The 9,398-nt window shown below is 40.2% G+C and overlaps 1 pseudogene; it reads right to left on the bottom strand.

Annotated features, from left to right (window-relative positions):
- Positions 1-4,595: 4,595 nt before the first annotated feature.
- LOC112623704 lies at positions 4,596-4,771 on the bottom strand (annotated as a pseudogene).
- Between the last annotated feature and the right edge of the window lie 4,627 nt (positions 4,772-9,398).

Below are 9,398 nucleotides of genomic sequence, written 5' to 3' on the forward strand. Positions count from 1 at the left end.
TTTGAATTAGTAGTAGTCTTTCTGGATTATTAAATTTTTGGTGTGTTTCTTGCAAACATCAATTGGCTCAATTTTCTTTTTCATCCAATTTCAGAGTATTTAGAAGTAGATGAGTTTAATCTATTTACATTTATTGAATGACTAATATTTTTTGATTCATTCTACCACCTACTTTTTTGTTTTCAATTTACCATGGCTTTTTCCTCTTATCCTTTTGTTCTTTTTCCCTTCCTTCTATTGTATTGTCTTCTTTTCGTCTATAATTTTTGAGGTTAAATATTTAGTCTCCATTCTTTTTGTAGTTATGACATTTTTGACATGTATTCATAAATGTATATTTTAAATAAAGCAACAAGCTAATAAATACGTTTGTCTTACTTCTCAAAAAGGCAAGGACATCTAAGCCTCTTCCATCCCTCCCCTTCCATGTGTTATTAAGTATTAAAGTTTCATCATGTTTTAAACTTTCCCTCCAGAGTGAGTTATGATTAAAAGTTTAAGAGCCAATTTTATGTGAATCTACCAGCAGACTGTTTTGTGGATTCATGTCTTTTCTTGATAAAGTACATCCTTTAGTAGTTCTTTGAGCAAGAATTCAGAGAGTAGTCAAATCTCTTAGATTTTACCCATTTGAAATGTATTAATTTACCCTCCCTCTTGAATGATGGACTTGCTACTTACAAAAGTTTAAGTTTTCAATTATCTTTCTTATCCCTTTGAAGATACCATTGTGTTGCTTTCTGACATTTGTAATTGCTAATGAGGAGTCTGATTGTGACTTTCTTCAAAAATTTATTTCACTAGTTTTTTCTTCAGTAAGTTTTAAGATTTTTTTTCCTTGGCTTTCCATAACTTCATCTGTGTTATTCTGCTTGTTAGTTTGTTTCCCTTGGAATTTGGCACAGCTTTTGATATAAGGAGTCCTGCCTGAGTTCTAGAATCTCAGCTATTTTCTACTTAACCCTCACTCCTCCTATTTATCTCTGTTTTCCCCTTCTAGAATTCCCATAGATTAATACTGGGTCTTCTCTTTCTATCCTCCACATCTTTTATTTTTATTTCTGTATTTTATATCTCTTATCACAGACGTGTTCTGTTTTGGATGATTTCTTCAGCTATACCTTCCAGTTAATCAATTGTCTCTTCAGTTTCACGTAAGCTATTGTTCAACCTGTGAAAAATTATTGTTTCAGTGGCCACAATTTCTCTTTCTAGAATTTCCATTTGTCTAATATTTAAGTCCAATGTTCTTTTCCTTTTTATGTTCTATTATAATCTATTCCTTCCTTTGTTTAAAAGTTATTTTCTGATTGCTCTGCTATCCATTGTTCTTTCTATATTTTTCTCCCATTTGTTGTGCAGTTAGTTAACATTGTTGTACCAATGTTTGATATTACTTCCTTATCTGCCTTGTAATTTTTGTCTGTGAGCTCATCTTCAATAGGAATACCTTTTGCAAAGGTCTCACAGGTACCCTGAGTTGCTAAGGGCTTCCTATGGGAATGTTTCCCCACTGCCTCTGAAACTGTTCCAGAACTGGAATCGTTTTCTGTTAGAGATCTTGACCTGTATAGGTAGTGTTAAGAATTCTAGCCACATATCAACAATCAGCAGAAGTTATGGCTTCCAGTTTCTAACAATTGATTTAATTTTCACCAACAGCCCAGGGCCAGAGACCTGTTTCCTGATTGTATCACAGGTCATATTCAGAGTTTTCCTAGTCTCAATTCATATACAAAATTACATTGTTTTGTGGCTCCAGGTTTCATGGAATAGCCTAGTTTCAGGAGTTCCTAAAACTTTGACCCTAATCCATAACATCACAACCCCAGCTCCTATAATGTATTTCCAGTTTAGTTACATTTATGTGCTATACAATTTTGCCTCTCACTCAGTGAAGTATATTTTCTACTTTTTTTCTGGTACCTGGCAGCTTTTTTACTTGCTTTCAGCCCCTAAACCTGTTTTAAGAATAAATCTATGGGGCCGGGCACGGTGGCTCATGCCTGTAATCCCAGCACTTTGGGAGGCCAAGGTGGGCGGATCACAAGGTCAGGAGATCGAGGGAGACCATCCTGGCTAACACGGTGAAACCCCGTCTCTACTAAAAGAAATACAAAAAAATTAGCCGGGCTTGGGGGCGGGCGCCTGTGGTCCCAGCTACTCGGGAGGCTGAGGCAGGAGAATGGCGGGAATCCAGGAGGCGGAGCTTGCCCTGAGCCAAGATCGCGCCACTGCACTCCAGCCTGGGCAACAGAGCAAGCCTCTGTCTCAAAAAAAAAAAAAAAAAGAATAAATCTATGGGGTCAGGAGAGAGGCTCCCTGCAGCAGTTTATTCTGTCATCTTGAGTTTAAATCCCAAGAACAATGTTTTTACTTAGAGCTCATGTTTATCTGGGTTGCTTTTCAGAGGACATAAGGGGAACTTAAGAATCTCCTCAAATTACTTTTTAGGGCTGCCGCTATTGGTAGCTTAGGAGTGAGAACAGATCAGAGAAGGACACAATCAATATGTTATATTAGGCTATTTTTCCTGTTCTCTTTATTATTTTTATAAAAATTGATTTTAGGGGCAAATATACGCTGAAGATATTGTGAAGAAACCCCTCAGAAACTCTGTATTTTATGCTTCTTAAAATGTATCTTAAAGTTTACGTGCATAATGAACTTTAATTTTATACTTTCATAACTCCAAGCTTTTAAAAGGAGAACATAGAAATAATTTGACGTTTACAAAGGAAATGACTGGGTGTATATTTTTACTAATACAACGCAAAGCTAAACTTCCGAACAGAAGAAGAGACAACATGAATCAGTTATAACAGCAATGATTTTTTTTTTTTTTAATGAAGTCTTGCTCAGTCGCCCAGGCGGGAGTGCAGTGGTGCGATCTCGGCTCACTGCAACCTCCGCCACCCGGGTTCAAGCGATTCTCCTGCCTCAGCCTCCCGAGTTGCTGGGACCACAGGCGCCGCCACCACGCCCGGCTAATTTTTTGTCTTTTTAGTAGAGACAGGGTTTCGCCGTGTTAGCCAGGATGGTTTCGATTTCCTGACCTCGTGATCCGCCCACCTCGGCCTCTCAAAGTGCTGGGATTGCAGGCATGAGCCTCCGTGCCCAGCCCACAATAATAACTTTTAAAAGATTACAAGAAAAGAAAGGGAAAAGGCTAGAATAAACGCTATGGTGTTGGATTTATGAAGGTATCAGTATGAACTCACACTTTTTAAATATAAATATAAATAGAGGGATGAATATCAATGTGAATATGCATGGATTAGTATACATGCATTTACTTCTAGCTGTGTTTGCTTAAATGGCCTGAAAGCATTGACACCTCTGTAGCAACGAACACATCTAGTGCCCAGATCTTGGTTTCAAAATACCGCTCTTCAATAAAAGAACCAAGAATCCATGGAGAAGTGGCTGATTCCAGAGCTGGGGCAGGGAATATGCAATAAAAAGTGCCTGGAGTGTCTTGAAATGCCAAAAAATAAGGAAATGCTCAAAAAAGGATGAGACTTCTCGAAAGGACACTGGAACTCCTTCAGGGAGCAACCAATGACCAAAGAGGAAACAATTTGAGCAACAAAATTATAACCCACAGAATAAAGTCAATATCCAGGAACCTATACTGATAAATACATAATTAAAGGAATAAATATTAGAGAAAGAAGAAACAGCTCTTCTTTACAGAATTCCAATTAGTCAATTAGAAAGAATAAAGGAAACAGAAAAACACTCTTTGTGTGTTTTCTTTTTTCTTAATTGGTACATTCATTAAAAACCTAGACTAAGCCAGGAGTGGTGGCTCACACCTGTAATCTCAGCACTTTGGGAGGCCAAGGGGTGTGGATTACAAGTTCTGGAGATTGAGACCATCCTGGCCAACATAATGAAACCCTGTCTCTACTAAAAATACGAAAATTAGCCGGGCGTGGTGGTGCACGCCTGTAGTCCCAGCTACTCAAGAGGCTGAGGTGGAAGAATTGCTTGAACCCAGGAGGCGGAGGTTCCAGTGAGCTGAGATCTGAGATCACGCCACTGCACTCCAGCCTGGGCAACAGAGTTAGACTCTGTAAAAAAAAAAAAAAAAAAAAAAAAAACCATAGACTAATAATCCTGTGTTTAAATAGCATTGTGGTTGTGTGCTGACTTCCATAAAACATGACTAATTGTAAGGGACTACAAAAATACACTTCGTACAGAAGTAAAAAGGTAAACAGAAATGACTGACAAAACAGTGCCATTTCAGACATAGTTCCTTTAATTATTAATACATGCTAGATAATGGAGTTTGACATTATTTACAATTATACCAACATTTACAGAGGCCAAATGTCACAAGCATAATGGCACACCCTGACCACAAGATGTCTTTTCATACTTCTCAAATAGTTTTATATTTTAGCTATAGTTTTATATTTTGGCTGAGAACAAGCTTAGCTGAGCCAAACTTGTTCTTAACAAGCAGAATTTTTATACCCAACCATTAAAGAGTCTCTTACAGTTTTCTGGGCCTATTTGCTTGCAGAGAGTTGTAGAAACTGTAACCAGGTTCTGCATATTATACATTCACACGTGATACTCAATCTTCATATGCTGTGCAATTTCTTTAAGATAAAAGGAATGATTTGCAGCAGGGCCACGTAGATGAGGACATTCCGTATGGAGGAGATCACATCCTCACACACCTTCCATTTCATCCCCTCTCTATCCAGCTTCTGCACAAGGCCCTGGATCTGGAACATTGTGACTCTGACTCACCAGCCTTCAGCTGCCGCTGAAAATCACTCTTAGAACACCACAGTAATTGTTGCAGACATGATCTGCTGATGGATATCAACAAAATTGAGCCAAAGTTTCAGGGTAAATGGGATATTTGCATAGTCTCAAAGTATCTCCTCCCGCCCTCGATTATTGTTAATTACAAAGAGAAAGATACAAACTTTAGAATGGAGAAGGCCAGCAGACCTGACCTTAACCACGTTGGCAAAGTTAATACCAGTAATGAGGCATATTGATGTCACGTGCCCTTGGATATGATGGACTGAGGAGAGTGCGTTGCTTCTATGATGTTCTTTTCAGAAATGCATAACCTCAAAATAATGAAACCAAAAGATGAACTCAAATTGAGGGGAAAACTTACAATTCTTCAAAATCGCCAAGGTTATATGAAACAAGGAAAGACTGAAGAGCCATCTGAGGCTGGAGGAGACCAAGGAGGCAAGGCCAAGTGCAAGGTAAAATCTTGGATTGGATCCTGGACCAGAAAAAAAAAGGCATTAGCTGGAAAACTGGGAGAATATGAAAAATAACTATAGTTTAGTATTGTATCAGTGCTAATTTCATAGTTTTGGTCCCTGAACTCTGGGTACAGAGACATTAATGTTAGGGGAGTCTGGGTGAAGGGTGTACAGGAATTCTAAGAAATATTTTTAAAACTTTTATGTAAGTCTAAAATTATTTCAAACTGAAAAGTTTTTTTTTATGTTGGGAACATTCTAAATCTTGTCTTCTAGCTATTTTGAAATATAGAGTTGGCCCTTGAACAAGTGTTGAGCTGTGAAGGTCCACTTGTAAGTAGATCTTATTCCACCTCAGCCACCCCTGAGACAGCAAGATCCCCTCCTCCTTGTCCACTTCCTCCTTATTGTACTCAATGTGAAGACGACAAAGGTCAAGACCTTTCTGATAGTCCATTTCCTCTTAATAAATAGTCAATATATTTTTTCTTCCATATGATTTTCTTTGTTTTAGAAGCAGGGTCTTACTCTGTTGCCCAGGCTCAAGTGCAGTGGTGTGATCATAGCTCACTGCAGCTTCAAACTCCCGGCCTCAAGTGATCCTCTCACCTCAGCCTCTCAGGTAGCTAGAACTACAGGTGCATGCCACCACACCCAGCTAATTTATTTTAATTTTTGTAGAGTTTGGGTCTTGCTATGTTGCCCAGGCTGGCCTTAAACTCTTAGTCTCAAGTGATCCTCCCACCCCAGCTTCCTAAGGTGTTGGGATTAAAGTCATGAGTCACTGTGCCCCACCCTTATCATTTTCTTAATAACATTTTCTTTTTTCTAGCTCACTTTATTCTAAGAATACAGTACATAATACATAGATGAAATATGTGTTAATTGACTATTTACATTATCAATAGAACTTCTTGTGAACAGTAGGCTATTGGTAGTTAATTTTCAGGGAAGTCAAAAGTTATTCACAGATTTTCAACTGCACGAGGGGGTTGGCCCTCCCACTACTCCCACGTTGTCCAAAGGTCAACCGTACCATAAATTCTTGTTAACTATAGTCACCCTACTGTGCTAGCAAACCCTAGAATCTATTCCTTTTGTCTAACTGTATTTTGTACCCAATGTTCCCAGCACAAACGTGATAAATGTTTGAGGTGATGAATATTCCAATTACCCTGATTTGATCATTACACACTGTATGCATGTATCAAAAAAACCTCATGTATCCCATGAATACATGCAACAATTATGCATCAATTTCAAAGTCATTTTTTTAAGGGAGGCAGAGTTTGTGGTTGTGAGGAAACTTCTGGTAGTGTGAAGCTAACCATGGGGGTTTAGGCTGCTGGTGGGAGGATGCACTGTGGCTGTGGGCTCCTCCTGCAGCTAGCTGCCCAGGCAGAGGGACGGCTCCTTCCTCCAGCTGGGGAACAACGGTGAGGAGTTATAAAGGGAAGAGCACTCATTAATACAGGATGAGTGAAAGAGCTATGGGATTGAAAAGACTCATTTGAGGTGTTAAAACTGAACGTGAAAATGGAGATGCATGATGAAGCTTCCGCAAATCCCACAATCTCCAGAAGGCCAGGTGGGGAGTGGGAGAGCAAGGAATCAGGGGAGAAAGAAAAGTGGAGGAGCGCATTTAGGAACACTGAAGGCTAAGTGATTAGAAAGAGCCCTTCCAGCCTGGGGAAAGGAAAAGGGGCCAAAGGATACTTTGAGAAAATGTGATTCAACTCATCAGTCATTACTCAATTATAGATGATCAGATAGAGATTGTAAGGTAACTGTTTCCATTTTAGTGTTCAAATATTTTAAATCTTGCTCTAAATTGAATATTACATTAAAATTTTTTTTTAGTTTTGTATATTTATAGACATTTTAAAAATGCCTATAGATAGTTGGTGCTCCTTCTAACCTCAGCAAAATAGGGACCCTCCCCGCATGATGGAGAGAGGGACCAAAAAGAAAACTCAAACGAAGACCCTCGATTCACAGAAATGGCGTGTCTTTTTTCTCTGGAATAAAATAAGTAATTTCATGGGCCCATGAAATGCAAGCAGGCTTCTGATGATTGTGGAATGGAATCTTATGCAAAAAAAAAAGAAAAGAAAGAAAGAAAAAAAAGAGTCTTTCCCTGCAGCCAGCCAGTGTTTAGGCAGCACCTGCCACACACCCAGGACTGGGACAGCTGCCTTGGAGAATACGCAGATGGTGAGTTTTGCTCACCAGAAATCATGAATAAGAATTTCTTGGAGAAAAGCTTTCAGTGCTACTGAAGGCCTGCACATCGCAGGGAGCTTCCGCCACAGAGCCAGCAGTAGAAGCCTGACGGTCCCCTCCAGTAGGGGAGAGATAGGCGGTGAGATGGAAGGGAAGCAAGAAGGGAATGAGGAGAGCAGGGAGGCAGTGGGAAATCATGGGATGGAGAAGAGGAAGAGATGCAGGGCCTGACCCAGCCCTGGTATGGAACTTCGGAGGAGAGTAACATCCAGAGGAGGTTCTGAGATGCTTATTTGGTGGCACACTATGCAAACCCCTTGGATGAGGACCTCACTTTTAAAAAAGCCTACAGCACAGTTCTTCACTATTCCTCTGGGCTTATGTTCCTTTGAATTCCACTTCCTGCAGAGATTGGACCTGAGCGGCACTAGCAATTCAGTGGGGTCACAAATAACAGCCTTGAAGTTTCTTCCAAATGGAATATTGTATGATCTTTGATTATTTCTAGACAACAAAGCCAGGGCCACAGAAGCAGATAAAATAAAGAATCAAGACCTGTACTGAACACTTAGAACCCCTACGTTCTGCTCTAGAAAGAGAGGGGAAGTACTGAGTGCTCTGAATTTATCCCATTGCCACACAGGATGCAATCATCCTCCCACCTCATGCTTTGCTGTTTTCATGACTAGACATCAGTTTTTTCTTTGACTTGACCATGAGCAGGGGATGATGGAAACATGAACTGAGCCTTTCAGGTGTTAATCAATTTCTTTTAGAGAGCCTGGATTCTTCCCTTCGGAGCCCCTCCTCTTTCCCTTCTCAGGTCTAGTGATGCTCAGTAGGGACTAGGGATGCTCAGTAGGGACTAGGGCTTGTCTTCCTACTCCCCTATCTACTGGGCACCAGCACTCTAACAAAAAAAAATTTTAAGCACTTCTCAGACTGCTAAACATGAGAGAGACAAATCTTACCACATTTTGTATTTTTGGCCCTTTTCCCTCAACTTAGCACTGAGTTCACACCCCCCCCCCCCCCACTGCAGTTGAATGTTGAGTCATCCATTCCACTCATGCCCTTTTCCCAGACTTCATAAGACTCATGTTTCAGAGAAGCTTCCATGGAGCCAGAGCAGGCCTGATTCTACAAATCTTCCCAGTGGTGCCTTCCCAGCAGTTACTGAGATGATGTGAGAGACATGCTGGAAACATTTAAGACCATAGAGCATTTAAGGCCTTCTACAATCTGTCCCAATATACCTTTCCAGTCTTTAATTTTCCCCACTGACAGAGCAGGAGCCTCGCCATCTTGGATAAGCACCACCATTTTAAAGTTACCCTTGATCAAAAACCACCTAAATCCAAAAGGCATCAGCCTAATGGCTAAGGTCAGCATGACCATAAACCACAAATGACATCTCTGACCAGAAACATTCCAACCCTAAGATAAATCCCTCCCTGACCAGAGACATGCCAGCCCTGAGATAATCTCCCTTCCTGCCGGAGAGATGTCAGCCCCAAGATAACCTCTCCTCCAACCAGAGACATTCCAACCTCACAATAAACTTCTCCACACAGAAGCATTCCAAGCCTGTGATAAGCTCTTTCACCCTAAATCCAGTGAATACTCCTAGTCTGTAAGAGAGAGCGCTCCTGACCAAAATCAGCCAGATGCCCCTCTCAGGTTTATTCTCCAAAATAAACCTGTGTTTGACTGTTGAGCTGCTTTTCGTGTTTCTTTTCTCTTTCTTTAACTCTTACACCCATTATTCATATATATAACTCTTACACCCATTATTCATATATAGAATATATACAAATCACATCTATCAATCAAAGCAAATACTACTTGCCAAGAATTGAGTTACATGCTAAGGTTACAGTGGAGCAAAAACAACAAAGTCCCTTTCTTCTTGAAGCTTATAGTCTATTG

The sequence above is a fragment of the Theropithecus gelada genome, chromosome 4 (assembly GCF_003255815.1).
Source record: "Theropithecus gelada isolate Dixy chromosome 4, Tgel_1.0, whole genome shotgun sequence".
NCBI lineage: Eukaryota > Metazoa > Chordata > Mammalia > Primates > Cercopithecidae > Theropithecus > Theropithecus gelada.